Source organism: Antechinus flavipes, chromosome 1, assembly GCF_016432865.1.
Source record: "Antechinus flavipes isolate AdamAnt ecotype Samford, QLD, Australia chromosome 1, AdamAnt_v2, whole genome shotgun sequence".
Lineage (NCBI taxonomy): Eukaryota > Metazoa > Chordata > Mammalia > Dasyuromorphia > Dasyuridae > Antechinus > Antechinus flavipes.
Genome location: NC_067398.1, coordinates 208,360,443 through 208,375,844, shown reverse-complemented (window position 1 = coordinate 208,375,844; position 15,402 = coordinate 208,360,443). Strand labels below are relative to the sequence as shown.

General features: G+C 32.9%; 1 protein-coding gene across 5 annotated transcripts in view; it reads right to left on the bottom strand.

The window, feature by feature from the left end:
* The window catches only part of MLLT3 (MLLT3 super elongation complex subunit), a 270,414-nt gene that overhangs the window by 231,161 nt on the left and 23,851 nt on the right, over nt 1-15,402 (bottom strand). The window lies entirely within an intron of this gene.

Below are 15,402 nucleotides of genomic sequence, written 5' to 3'. Positions count from 1 at the left end.
CTATATTCATCACTTTTCCCACTATTCCACACTTGTCTTCCAATTTCTTGGGCAACTTTTTAAACATAAAATGATATTGCTTTAAGATAACTGTATAAATATGTATACATATATTACATTTAACATATACTTTAACATAATTAACATGTATTGATATACCTGCCACCTAGGGGAGGGGATCAGGAGGAGGGGAAAAGTTGGAACAGAAGGCTTTGCAAGGGTCAATGCTGAAAAATTACCCATGCATATGTCTTGTAAATAAAAAAGCTATAATAAAAAAAAAAAAGAAAGAAATTTAAAAGTCAGATTGATCTGTGAACATCACTAGAACATTTGTTAGTTCTTTCCTTTGTTTTAGCCATTATTGTATATGAAATATATTCTGCATTAAATATTATATAAATTTATACTATTTTCATCCTAGTAAAGTCATCAATTTCCTCTAAAAAAAGATATTGCTTTATTTAATCAGCAATTAAGTTGATTTTCTTTTAATATCCTACGAAATAACCACACATTTGACATTATTGTTTACTTTATATTTTTAACATTGTTTATTTAAAATAATACTTTCCAAATCCAACAATTATAGTAATAATTGCTTTTGAAAATTACATCAAGTATTCTCCTGAATTTGGGCAAAAAAATTTCTTATTTACAATTTGCATTTGGGAAAGGCCATTTGCAGATAGGCTGCTTTTACCCTGTGAGTCTTAAATCAGGTCAGAGCCAAAAAGAAAAAAATTAAGCCCTAAAAGAAAATTATTTGAAGAATACAATTTGAAGATATAACCAAGTTGCAAAGTCACACTATTAAACCAAAATTTTATTCTCCATCCTAATAACAATCAGTTCACTACTTCACATTGAACTTTGAATCTAAAGGTTTATTGTAACAACTATTAACAGAAAATAACGTAAAGCTGAAAAACTACTATTTTTAATGCACTCTATGAGAAAAGCTAGAAAATTTGAAGAACTAGAGACCTAAGCTTCATAGCTTCCAAAGCCTCCAATGGAGATTACCCAGCTTGATGATCACCATTAGAGAACTACCAATGGCATTCCATAACTAAATGTTTCATGCCAAGCTAATCATACTGTAATTTTCCACTTAAAAATAAATTTCAGTCATTTAAAATAATTTTAATCTTTATTTTACCCTTTCTTTCATTCAGCACCATGACAGATTAACATCCACAGCTACTATATAAAACAAATACTCTTACAATTCTTGCTTTTTAGTTATCTCTGAAATTATTTCCTCAAAACAAAACAATAGTGAAGCCATATTTTTCGGTCTCCAGGGAATCACTCCTATTGGCCCTAGGACCTAAATTTAAGTCTTGAAAATTATCGTCTTTGCTATATGCCTTCTAGTGGTGGATACGCTACTTTTTGGATCATAGGGCTGCATCAAAGGATCACAGATTTAAGGCTAGAAGAAGGCAAATTCATTTTTACTCATGTGTAATGACCGCGTATTTAAAGTCAGCCGGAGTCAGGAATTCAGGTTAAGGGAAAAATCTTCAATATTTATTGAAGTGAAGAGGTGAATAAAGATTGCAATAGCAAATATAGGCAAGAAAGATTGCGATAGCAAATATAGGCAGTTGCGACAGGAAGCCAGCTAAGAGAGAGCAACGCAAGCCGAGCCAACAGTGGAGTCAACGGTGGAGGCAACCGTCGCAATGGCCGTCCCAAAAGTCTCTCCTCCCCTTCCTTTTCCACTCCCCTGCCTCCACCCACCAAAATCGTCATTTCCTATACAACACATCAGGACTTGCACAAAGAGTGGGTGGGGGCCATTCTTTCTCCAAGCTTACATATTAATAGAGTATGGTCCAATTACTATTTAGCCTCATGTGCTTGGGACCTCAGTGCATCAACTCAAGCCTCAGCCCATTACACTCATGTATAGTACAACTCCTCAGTTTTACAAATAAGGAAACTGAGTGTCAGAGAGGATATGTAATGATGGAGACAATAAATAGCAAAGTGGAATTTTAGCTTCTTTCATTGAAAATTGTCTCTCAAGCCCCCACAATATTAAAATAAGATTTCTTCAATCCCCAAACTGTGGTTCTTGAGCTTCCTGGAGATATTTTCTTGAAAGTTGGATTAATATGTTTAAGTCTCACATGCAGTTCCTAAATTTCCCTATAAAAGAGACATTTATTAAGGATATACTAAGAGCAGATCATTATGTTAGATATTAGGGGAACAGCTCCTAGTACAATGCCTGGTACATAACATAGCAAGCATTTAACAAATTACTGAATTTAATTGCATTAGAGAATCAAATGTATTATCCAAAAAAAAAAAAAAAAGCATGAAATCATTTAGATCTTGATTGAGGCATTTTCTACCTGCCTTCCTTGGAATCTGGGTTGGTTCCAGCCGAAGGGTTACCACTTTATACTGAAACTATTCCAGGAAGTCTGGTCTATTTAGCCTAGCAGCAAAAATCAGGTCAAAAACTATCCTGAGATTTCTAAGTCAGTCCCTCTGAGAGTAATGAAATTTCAGGCAAATTTCACACCCATCCCTGGTGATAAAATGAAAAAAGAAATATTAAGCCAACAATGGAAAAAATGGTTTACATAGCAACACTCCAAAACTAGCTTCCAAAGTTGTTAAGTGCATGTTGGCATTCTTGATACACATACTTTGACCATGCCCAGTACTTAATAAAAGTTCCCAAAATGACCTTAACTGGAGCTTTACAAGTCTCAGAAATGGAAATTTCTTAGACAGTTTGTCTCCTCTACAGTCATGGACAATTTCAATTTTTTTGAATTAACAAGTGCTAGAACATTAAAGTAGGTCTAAAGAAATACAGGCTGAAAAGTCAGATCACAGTTGCCATCGGACACAAAAAGAAGCTCCATAGAAAACCTTTAACAAAATTAATACTTTTAAATGACAAGAAAAATGGAGAAGTTATGGTTAAAGATGAATTTTTTCTTTTTTTACTCTTCATGTCATCAGCACTTAAAGCAGACATTAGTGTTTTTTTTTTTCTGCCACACTACAAAAATAAGTAAAAATTAGAATTGAATTTAATTATCATCCATATAGCCACCCAAATCTTCCGAAGAACCAACCTAACCATGATCCTCTCTCCAGAGGCTCTTTATTAGCCATAGCTATTGTATTTAGCATTTGAAGCCTTTAACGATCTAGTTCTAGTCCACCTTTCCAGGATTATTTTACATTCCTCCCCTTTGCACCCTCTATTTTAGAGACTAGCTGGCCTTTTTGCAGGTTCTTTCACTTAAGCACACCACCTTCCACATAAATGCTTTGGCAGTTTGTTCCCCAGGTAACAAATAGAGAATATTCTTCTCTCTATGTCTCAAATGCCTGAAAGTTGAAAGAATGTACCATCTAATTCTGATTTCTGATTCTCCTAATTATTTTTCCTCCCCAAATCCCTATCAATTAATCACTTGACCAAGAATTACAATGTGGCAGGCAGATATGGTTGGTTAATTAGAAATATAAGTACAAAGAATACAATTGCTTTTTCAAAATGGGCTCACTTTCTAATGTGATACAAGGATCTAATGAAGGATATAAGTGCATGGAAATATATAATATAAATATATATATATGGCATAAATATAAATATAAATGTATATAACAGAATTACATAAAAGATACCTGAGCTATATTGTAAAGGAAGAGACAGAGATGACATAAAAGAGAAAGATATGCAAGAGATAGGGAGGGGATACATTTCAGACACGCTGCAGAGGTACAAATGCCAGAAAGGAGTGTGACAAATGAGAAACAGAGAGAAAGCCAAATGGCTTGACTGCAGAAAGAGAGGAATGTCCAATGAGGCTATAAAGATAGCTTGGAACAAGATTATGAAGGACTTTAAAAGCTAGATGGGGGAGGAGGAGAGGGCAGCAAAGAGTATAGTTTTTATTAGAGGCAAATGGAAGTCACTGAAGTTGGTGGAATAGAGCCACATGGTCAGATATGCACTTAAAGAAACTTACTTTGGGATCAATATGTAAGGTGGACGGGAAGACAAAGAAATCATCTAGTTGAAAGGGCTGTGTGCTCATGCACGTGCATTTACATGCTGCATCCCTCAGCAGGACGTAAGCTACTTAAGAACAGGGACTGTATTTTATTTTATCATTCTACTGCCATCACTTAACGTACAATGCCTTAATATTGGTTGGTCCTTAATAAGAACTGATCAGAGGCAGGTAGCTGGCATAGTGATAAATCACCGAGTCTGAAGAGTCAGGGTGACTCACAGACTTTCAAATAAACCTCAGACCCTTACTGGCTGTGTGACTCTCGATGACAATCTCTATTTGTTTCAGTCTCAACTATAAAATGAGGTTAATAACAGCACTTATCTTAAAGGGTAGTTATGAAAATAAAATGATATGGGACATAAAAGGTGCAAATGTATGCAAAAATAGGCATCAGGAGTGGTAGACAGATTCAGAACAATAAACTGTAAAAATATTATATACTAGTTTGTGACATCACAGATTACAGAATTACGCTATTTATTATGTGAATTAATATATGGAGTTTAGTGAGGAAATTAACAATTAACAAGAGGAAAGAAAGACAAGTTCCCTAGTAGAACTCACAATTAGTGAAGGAAGATGCCATTAAGTGGGAGCAAGTCATTGATTGGCAGACTAACTATACAGGAGTTTAGCAGACTGACCCAAAAAGGGTGTTGGCAAGGGAAGGGAATTATCTTATTAACTGGCTTGTTAATACTAAAAGGCATTTAGCAAAAATCTACACCTTCAGAGAGGGGAAAGCCTCTGGGGTTTGACATCATAACTCCACTTTCTGATTGAATACAATGAGATGGGGCTTCTAAAGACCTCCACCAGGGGTGGGACTGTAATAGGGAGTCCATTTGAACAAAAAAACTTAAAAACAAAAGGCCCACTTAAGTCTGAGAAGATCAGATCAGTGCTTGCCCCAGGGCTTTCTCTGCAAACACTTAACCTAGCTATCCAGTACCTCAACAAAGGTTTTTTCCTTTCTTCATCCATCTCTCTCCATACTTAATTATGTAGGAACTAATAGATTCTTAAAAAATATAACAAGTCCTGGCTAACTGCTTTTGTTAAAAATAAAAGACTGTTTCAGTAATAAATTTCTCTTTGACCTAATATTATACTTATTAATAATGAAGTAATTACACTGTCATATTTTTGGTTGAACATTAATGTCATTGTATAATTGAAAACATTCATTTTTCAATTACAAACAACATACTATTCACTGATTCCAAAATTTTTGTTTGGGAAGAATTAAAAATAAAGTTTGTATCTCTAAAGGTTTTCATATTGAAATCTGATGTAAATAGTTTCAATTTGACATTAAATGTAAGCAGTCTCAAGTTAGTCACACTGGCAAAAAGAAACAGAGTTCCATTAATAGTTTCCTCTAACATATATCTACAGAGAAGAATTAAAATCGAAATCAATAGAACAAAGAGGCAATATGATGCTGTGAAAAGAGCTATCTTCAAGTCAGAGGACTTGGATTCATATTCCGCCATAAATGGTCTGGGTGACCTTGAAGATGTTAATTAGCCTCCTTAGTTCTCAGTTTCCTTATCTGTACAAAAAGGGGGCAAGGCTAATTGGTCTCAAAAGTCCTTTCCAGTTCTAGTGACATGAGAACCTATGTTAGTTAACTTTGGAAAAACGGGCAATGGTAGAAAACAGTACTGTGATATTTCAACTAACTCATACCAAGCTATTGTTAATCAAGACAGGCTATCTTCTACCCTCCCCCCCACCAACTTTACCCATATCTCTTTCAATCCATCAATAGCAAAAAATGTTTGCTTAATAAATCTCAGTCCAACCTGCTGAGAAACAAAGAAACAAAGAGAAAGCTGCTTACTTTTAGGGCTGCCAAAATGCTAATAGGTCAAAATTGGTGAAAACTTGAGACCTCAAAAGTCCAAAATTATAAAGCTATAAAATTAGGAGTAATTCTCTGCTTTATAAAATTATTCTCTGAATGATTCTTTCACAATCAGGTTCCAATAGAGAATGTAATAAATGATCTTATTAACAAAAATTTAACACAAACTTTCTGAAATAAATCCATTCACTCAGCTCTCTGGGGTCTCAACTCTGAAAATGCTCCTTCCAGGATAAGCTCATCACTTCTTATCTCATTACCTTAGATTGGATATGCAGAAAATTTTGCCCTAGTTCTAGCAGACACCAAGGAAGGTAATAACATTACATGTAAGTTAATTGGATTTAAGTGAGAGAAGAGTGAAAATTCAATAGCCCAACTTTTTCCTGCAAAGTCATCTGTATAAAGTTCAATGCTTACTACTACAAATGAAAAAGATGAAAGAGTTCTTGCCTTCAAAGGCCTTATATTTCAATTTAAGAAGAGACATACAAATAATTATAATAAACATTATACTGTGATTAAGTGTATAGGAGGGGTCAAACAAGGGATTTGAATAAGAAGTGATCATCCTTACACAGGAAAAGACAAAGAGACGTGCTCTCAGCAACACTATAATTAAAGGAATTTGGAACTAGTTGAAAAAAATTAGATCTACAGACTAGTCATTTGTGCTGTCAATGTGAAGAAAGCTCCCAAGGAATTTTCATCTGCTCTCTATTAATCATTTTTTTCAGTAGTTTTAATAATGGAAAAGATGACATGCTCATGAACTTTTTGGATGACATTCTCCTCGTTAGAACAGCCATCATGTTAAATGACTGTCACAGTTCAATATAATCAATAAACTAAGAAAAATGAAATAAATTCTCTAAAATGAAATTTCATAGACATAAACATTAAAATCATATGCACTTTTTTTTTTTAAAGCAACTTCACAAGTATAGGATGGGGGAAGAATGGCTACACCACTAAATTTGTAGAATTTATGAAAGGGTTCTGATAGATTTCAAGTTTCACGTGTCCCAAGAATATGACTAGGAAACAAAATAAGCAAACAAACCAAAAATCCTTCTGTTTGAATTAAAAGAGGCAGTGTTCAAAATGAGAGAGAAATGGCCCCGCTGTATTTTCTTTTCATCACAATTGTGGTATTCTTTCAGTTCTGGGTGCCATTCTAGAGACTAATAAGACTAGTCCACTTGAAGAGTTGAAGTGAGCTTAGTGCATTTAACTTGGAGAAGAGATAACTTGGGAAGGGCCAGTGGGTAGATAAGTATTTTGAAGGACCAGGATTAAAAGTCAAGGATTAGATTTGTTTTGCTTGGCTCCAGAGTGCAGAACTCAAAAGAACTGGTTGGCAATCATAAAGAAATTTCAACTTCATAAGAGGAAACTAATTTTTTTTAACAATTCAAACTGTCCAAAAGTTGAGTGGTACTAGGATCCCATCAACAGAGATCTTGGTGCATGTAAAAATGTGTTTCAATCTGCATGATGAACCCATCCTTTCTCTCAGAAGAGGTGGGGTAACATATATAAGTCTTGCTCATCATGATTAGTCACTGAAATGTGGAAATCTGTAAATCTGTTTTGCTTTACAATGAAAGTAACATGGAGTTTTTCTTTTTTTCTTGTAAATTAGAAGTGAGGTGGGAAAGGGAAAAATGCTTGGTGATTAATGATTAAGAAACAAAACAAAATAAAAAAGCAAAAAAATTTTTTAAAGCTAGTAAGCAGACAATTTTTCATGGATGTTGAAAAAGGGGATAGCCATTCAAAATGGTGTTGAACTAGAAGGCTTCAGAAGTCCCTTTTAACTCTAAAACTGGCTGTTATTTGGTAATACGATCAACACAAGAGACCACAAAAGCCATAAATAAGTTGCAGGTTAATGGAAGAACATCCTCAGAAAAATAAACAAAAGAGTTAGCAAGGATAAAAAAATATAAAATATCTTATCTCTCTTTGACATGCCCATGATCAACAAAGCAGAGCTACATGAAATTGTAAATTTTCTGTCAAAATCTATTATAAAGAATGAAAACTAGAATGGTTTGCAATTTCCTTCTTCCAACTCATTTAAAAGATGAGGAAACTGAGGCAAATAAGGTTAAGTGATTGAGTTGTCCAATGAGGACAATTGTGCCTAATGAGGATTTGAACGAATGAAGACAAATCTTCTTGGCTCCAGGCCTAGTACTCTAATCACTGTGCCACAAATTTGCCCAAACATATCTTAACAAGATATTTAATCTCCTATATCTGGGTCTCTACACAGGCTTAGCATTCTCACTTTCCCTCTCATATGCATCTTGGAATCCCTAGCTGTCTTCAAGGCTCATCTTGAATGCCCCGCCACCTGTAAGAAACTTTTCTTGATTAACCCGACAATACTACAAACCAAGATTTGCATTCATTTTATATTTTGCTATTTCGTATTTACTTGTCTCTGTGCTACTTTCCCAAGTAAAATGTAAGCTTCATGAGGACGTGGAGTGCTAACTTTTTTTTCATCATATCTCAGGTATAGCACAAATTTTTCTGATTAGGAAAGTGAATAAATTCTTATTGAATGGAAAAAATATGAACATGATCTGTGAAAAATGTTGAAAAATGGGGTTGGATTTAAGTAGTAAAATGACTGAGAAGCTAATGTCTACATACTGTAACTGTAATACAAACTGGACTTTTGATTTCATTGAGACAAAGAGTTCTAGGAGAGGAAATTTTTTAAGGCAATGAAGCTACCTTTAATTTCATATTCTCTGCAATTTAAAGAAAGTCAAAAAGCACTGAATGTGGCAAACACTGAAAAATATTAAAAAAAAAAATTTTTTTAACAAAAGACAGGCATAATGTAGTTGAGAACTGGGCTTGGAGACAGAAAGGAGTTCCCTCCTCTCTCTGTTACATACTGATTATGTGACCCTGGGCAGGTTATTTCACCCAAGACTAAGTTGTAGAAAAGGTACCAGTCTGCATTAGGAAAACAAGTTTTTTTCAGAGAATTCTCTATAACAATTAAATCCCACATTGATCCTCTATATATAGTAGCTAGCCTATAAACAGATAGAGATTTGAAACAGGATTTGGAATCCAGAACACTCGGTTTAAAATCCTAACTCATTTAATATCTATATAACTATAGTTAAGTCACTTATCTGTCTACCTCAGTTAACTTTATCAATTGTAAAATGGGGATTATAACAACACTTACGTTTCTAATTGTTATGATGACCAAACAAGAAAATATTTGTAAGACATTTAAAGCACTTTACAATCTTAAAGCACTATATAAATACTAGCAAATGAGGTGGTGAGTGAAAGAAGAGAAACATTGGTTAATAACATGAAAATATTTTTACAATTAATTCTTTTGAGTGTGTGTAGAAGAATTAATCAAAGGACAAAATCAACATCAAATTAAAAGAAAAGTAGCTTTATCACAACCTAAATCCTGTGTTGATATAAATGCATTCAATCGACATTTCTTAGAGAGTGTAAAGTAGCCAGATGCCAGTTCAGAAATCACCTCAGTCAGCATACACTCAATCTCCTTGTCAAAGGATAAGACATGACAGCCAAGAGCAATACCAATTGTCTTTGCCATATTCTAATATAAACACATTAGCAAAACAATATAGGAGGAAGATTGTAAATGATATCACATTATAATTATAAACAATACCATATCAGTAATGAAAAATACTACAACAGAAAGGAAATCTGCAGAAAGCTAGAGATGAAATCTGACTGCATTTGGGTAGGTATCCTGATGTCTGTAGACAAAGAGGCCCAGAATTACACAGAACTTTTACTAATCACAAACTTCTCCCTACCACAAAAAAATCCACCTTTTAAATAAGATTCTCTTAGTAATAATAATTAATTGTGAACCATGGAACACCATAATCTTAAAAGAATCAAAACTATATGTGACCCAAGGAGCAATATGCTGCAAATTAAATGATGTGCATTTTATTTTATATATATATGCCTCAGAAAACATCAACACAATTTAACAAAGAAAAAAAGGATGAGCCAGGAATATAGCAAGAATAAAGGATACTAACTAGAGCAAATTCCTAAAATTCACAAAATATTAAAAGATTGGGAAGATGCTCAGAATACTGGTTAGATCCTTTATGGAGGACTTATGGAAGGGCATAAAGAGAAAGCAAGCATGGGTTATCACCTGCACTAGTGAAGGAAGTAGACACACTCAGGAGCTCACAGGTATATATTCAAATATGGTCCACAGAGCAGAGTAGAGATATCTAAAGTCAAAGGATGGATAAATAAGCATCCATGCTGGGGGGAAAAAATTGTTCTGTTTCCCATAGGCTATTAAAAGAATCCTAACAAGTAACAGAAGAGAGGTACAGAAATAGGCAATTTCTTTGGTGACCATTAACCTTTACTTAAATATTCATGGGCAAAAAGAGATTTATTTTTTCCTAATGTCAATAGAATCTGCATTCTAAAAAGGGTTGAAGGAATTGCTAATGGCTTATTCTTCAGATTGTTTATAACCGATCTAGTCTCATATTTGTGAACCTTACTCTATTGGGAACAGAAAAACTATATATATATATATATATATTTTTTTTTTTTAAACTAATATACTGCTCCCAAATTTAACTTCAAATGGATGGGGGAAGAAGCACTAAAGCATTTGGTCTTGGAGAGGAAAGTATAAGGTAAAGAGTTATTATCCCAGCTTTCACACTTATTAGCTTTGTCACCAGGCACATTACTCAAGTTTATGAAGCCTCAGTTTCCCTATATGTAAAATGAGGACAATAATACTTGTATTTATCTACTTTACAAGATTTTAAGGTCCTTAATACAACAAAACAAAGTATAAAAGAAATGGAAACTACAATTATTATTACTATAACAAAAGTTACTGCAACTAATTATTTTTTAAGAGGAAATAACATTTGTAAAATTTTGCAAGTCCAAAATTTTATATAAATACTATTACTATCATTATAGTCATCATTAAAGAGAAAATAAAGAGAAATTGCGATCTACTTTGATAAAGGGAATACTCATATTGATGAAGTCACACGCCAAAGTAAGTCAGCCAACTTTTCAAAACTACTAATCTTGATAACGTCTCTTCTAATTTTATTTTACAAACCAATTTCCTAGAATACATCCTTATGATAATAAAACTAATAATCAATATAATATTTAATTTCCTAATAGAATTACATAAATTATAAGGTCACATGTTATAAGAAGCTAAGCAAGTTTTTATTCATTCAGCAGATCTGGAGAATTGCCTCTAAGAATGAAATAAAAGAAACAATTTTGGAAAATTATCTTTTTCGGCATTTTCCTTTGGCTCATTCCCCAAGATACATCCTACAGCCAAGCAAGTAGAGATATTCACAACAATGAATCTAATCACTGGTTAATGTAAAAATCCATTATTTTAAAAATCTGCCTTATATGCACGCTATTTCACAAGAATCAGCAGAAAAGGTGCTTATTTGATGCAATGCAAATGTTTGCTCAGTCCTTCCTTTGCTTCTTATTTTATGTTTCATACCATATTCTTTCACACTTTTTCTAAACACAGAAGTTGGTAAAGAGTGATGTCAATATGCTACAATGAATACTCCAAAAGTTGATTAGTATCTTCTAATAACTATGATTTATCTTTAAAAATGTGTTCTTTTCCTTCTGAAATTAAAGTGTATAGAAGCTCACCAGGACTAACAAGTAAAAGAAACTAAAAAGTCACAACTGATCAAGTTCAGTATAAACTGACATGTACCTCCTACTGCTACACAAAAACTCCCTAAATGTTCCACATTTTCATATCTTATATAGAAAAAAATATTCTAAACAGTGACAGTAATTGTTGCAAAGTGCCAACTTCGTTGATCAAATCATTTTTGCCTCAAACTTTTTTATTTGGAAAACAATTTAAAAATCATTGCATTGCCAGAATAAAGACAATCTAAAACACATCAATTTGTATAAGCAAGCTCAAACAAAAATGCAGATTTCTACCAGCCACCTTTCCTTTCTACCTTTCTAAAAAAGAACTTCAAATAAGAGATTGTCATTTTGTTAACACAATTAGGAAGTAAAAAATTTCTAAAAGCAGCAACATAAAATGAATATAAACACAACATAAAATAAACATATGTAAACCAAATGACAAATTCTAAGCACATATATTCATTTTTCTCAGTAGTTAACTTCTGTCTGCAATTCTCCTACTCTTTCTCTCCCCCAACACACACACACACACACACACACACACACACACACACACAGAGGAATCAGTACTTCTCTCTTCCCTGTCTAACTGACTTTGAAATTATCTGAATTGAAAATTCTTTAAACATCACTTAAGTTCTACTTCTAGCATCATATGATAATGGACTTCTAAAAATAGCTGATTCACAAATTGAGGACAGAAGTCTTCAGGGATTCACAGTGGAGCTATGAGATTCAATCTGATGAAGAGCTTCTAAGGCCCATTTAAATGTAATCCCATCTTCATACAGTAGGCAATAATCAGGGGCACAAACTAGGAGAAAAAGGGTTTTAAATTATTAGGTAAATTCCCATCTTATTTGTATGTTAGCCAATTACTTAATACACAAAGAAAATCTATACAGTTTTAGCACTTTACTATCTGGAAAGATCATATGTACATATACACACATGTGTATACACATATACACACCTTCATACCTCAGAGAAGAGTGAGAAGGTATAAAAGAGAGAGGGGTAAAAGAGAAAAAAAAGAGAGAAAGAAGGAAGTAAAAGGAAAAGTCTCTTGAAAGCTTGTTGCTAAACAGGAAAACTGAGCAATTATCCACTGAATTTGATAAGTAAAAATGTCAATCTGGACAAATCAAAAAATTTTCTTTGCAGCATTACAGGCTATTACCTTGACTACTATTCCAATGATGCAGGTTTCATTTAAATGTCCCTGCATTTTTTTTTAATTTAAAAAATACTAGAAAAAAATTCAAAAGAAGCTCAAAAATATTATGATTACAACTTCTAAAGACAGTTTATTTCTGTTTATGCACGTCAAACAACATTAGTTTCTGTAGTAACACAGAGGACTGATCCATTATGAAGATTGAGCAGTGTAGTGATAGTGAATATAGATTTAACCTTGGAATCAGTCTGGTTTCTGACACATACTTGCTATGTTACCCAGGCCAAATCACTTAACCTTTCAATGTTTCAGATAGTGCTTTAAAACTATAAACTGCAAAGAAAGCAGCAACCTTCATTGATAAAGAGAGTTTAATCAATTTTTCTTATCTATCAAGGGAAGTAGATGGATGGCATATTACATACAGCAATGGGCCTGTAGTCAGGAAGGCCCAAGTTCAAATCAAATCTCAGATACTTATTAGCTGTGTGACTAGGCCTTAATCTGTTAGGTTAAAACCATTCTAGTACCTTTATCGAGAAAATCCCATGGACAGTATTGTTATGCGAAGGTCCATAGTGCCATGAACAATTAGACACACCTAAATAATAATCCTTATTGTAATAATGATCCTAAAATATCTTAATAAGATGTCAAATAAGTTTTGAAACAAGATTTTTTAAAGCTATTTTTTGTTTGTTTGTTTTATAGGCAGTTTCAATTTTGTCCACTCTTTATAAAATCACTATGCAATTGAAATTTGTTGTACTGGTATTTCACTTCTTGCTCATTTGATGACTTCTGCCAATGAGGGGACAGATAAAAGCTCCAGAATCTCACAAATCAGTATCTCAACTTAACACTCCTTGAGTTGTGATTTAATGGAAAATGCTATTTCTAAAGCCATTATTTATAAACATTTGCTATCTATAAAACATTTCTCTAGGACAGGAGTTCTAAACCTGATTTCATGGATTATCCTTCCCCCACCCTTCCTGTCAAAGGATCCATGGATAGATTCCAGGGGGTTCTTAAATATAAAAGTAGAGGAGGATTACATCTTCATTTTCACTACTAACATTACTGTTACTAACATTAACCATGTCATTATATTATGAATATAGGTAACAAACCACAGGAATATTAGCAGTACCTTTAACTTTGTCACCAACAAAAATATACACTGGTAGAGGAAGATATTGTCACATCACAATAAAGTTATTACAAGTATCTCAAACTAACATCTACAGTCATTTGTACTTTGAGATTGTGACGATCAACTAGGATAGACTTGGCCCTTCTCAAAAATACACTGATCCAAGACAATTCCGATAGATTTGGGATGGAAAGTGCCATCTGCATCAAGAGAGAAAACTAGAGACTGAATGCAAATGGAAACATACTATTTTCATCTCTTTTTTTTGTCTGCTTATTCTTTCTTATGGTTTTCTCCCTTTGTCCTAAATTTTTCTTTCATAAAATGACTATTATGGAAACATGTTTAAAATGATTGAAAACGTATAACCTTACAAGGGGGAGATAAACAAGGGAAAGAGAAAAAATTTTGTAACTCAAAATCTTACCAAAATGAATGATGAAAACTATCTTTACGTGGAATTGGAAAAATAAAAAGTTATTGAATTAAAAAAAAAATACAGTATGAGAACTAGAAAAGTGACTGCAATAAATGAGGAAAAAGTCCAAAGGCAGAGCTGAGGGGGGGGCAAGGAGTTTGTGGTTATTTTTAAATAACAAAAAATTTAATAAATAGAAATCACAATTTATATGTAGCACAATTTAAGAATAGCTGCATAAGTTGCACTATTGATTTAATGAAATAAGTCTAAAATAAGGATATTTAAAATAGTAAAAACTACAGGTCTTACAAAAGATACTAAACAATCATAGCAGATTAAAACTATACAACATATCCCTAAAAAAAACTGTAGTTTCAGAGATAAAAGATACAAATCATCAAAAGGAAAAACAATTATTAAAACAAACAAATCAAAGGTTATCAAATTTTAAGGATAATCAAAAATGTAATGTATTAGCATCAAAAGTATTGTTCCATCAGAACCAAAACTTAAATTTTCAAGGCACAATAAAATATATTAAAAAACATGAAGAAATTAAGGGGGGGAAAAATCATAAGAAATTTAAGATATCATCTGTAGTTAAGAAATACTAAATCACAAAAAATATAAACTCAAGACTTTAAAAATAAGATGGAAGATATAAGCACAATCATGAAAAAGATTAAAAAAAAAAAAAACCTGCTTATTTCAGTAGAGAAAATGAACAAGGAATATTGGAAACAAAAGATTTTCAAGTGAGGAAGATAAAAGTAACAAATCTGGAGAAAAGAAAAATTGAAAAAATATTTTAAAAAAATACAAACAAGGGATAGGTTGTAAGTTAACAGAATGTGTAAGATACTAATAGAAAAAAAAAAAACTATTGAACTCATAGAAATAATACTGACAAGTTTCAAAAACTATAAAGACAAGGAAATGACCTAATAATTGATGATGATGATAACTGATATTCAT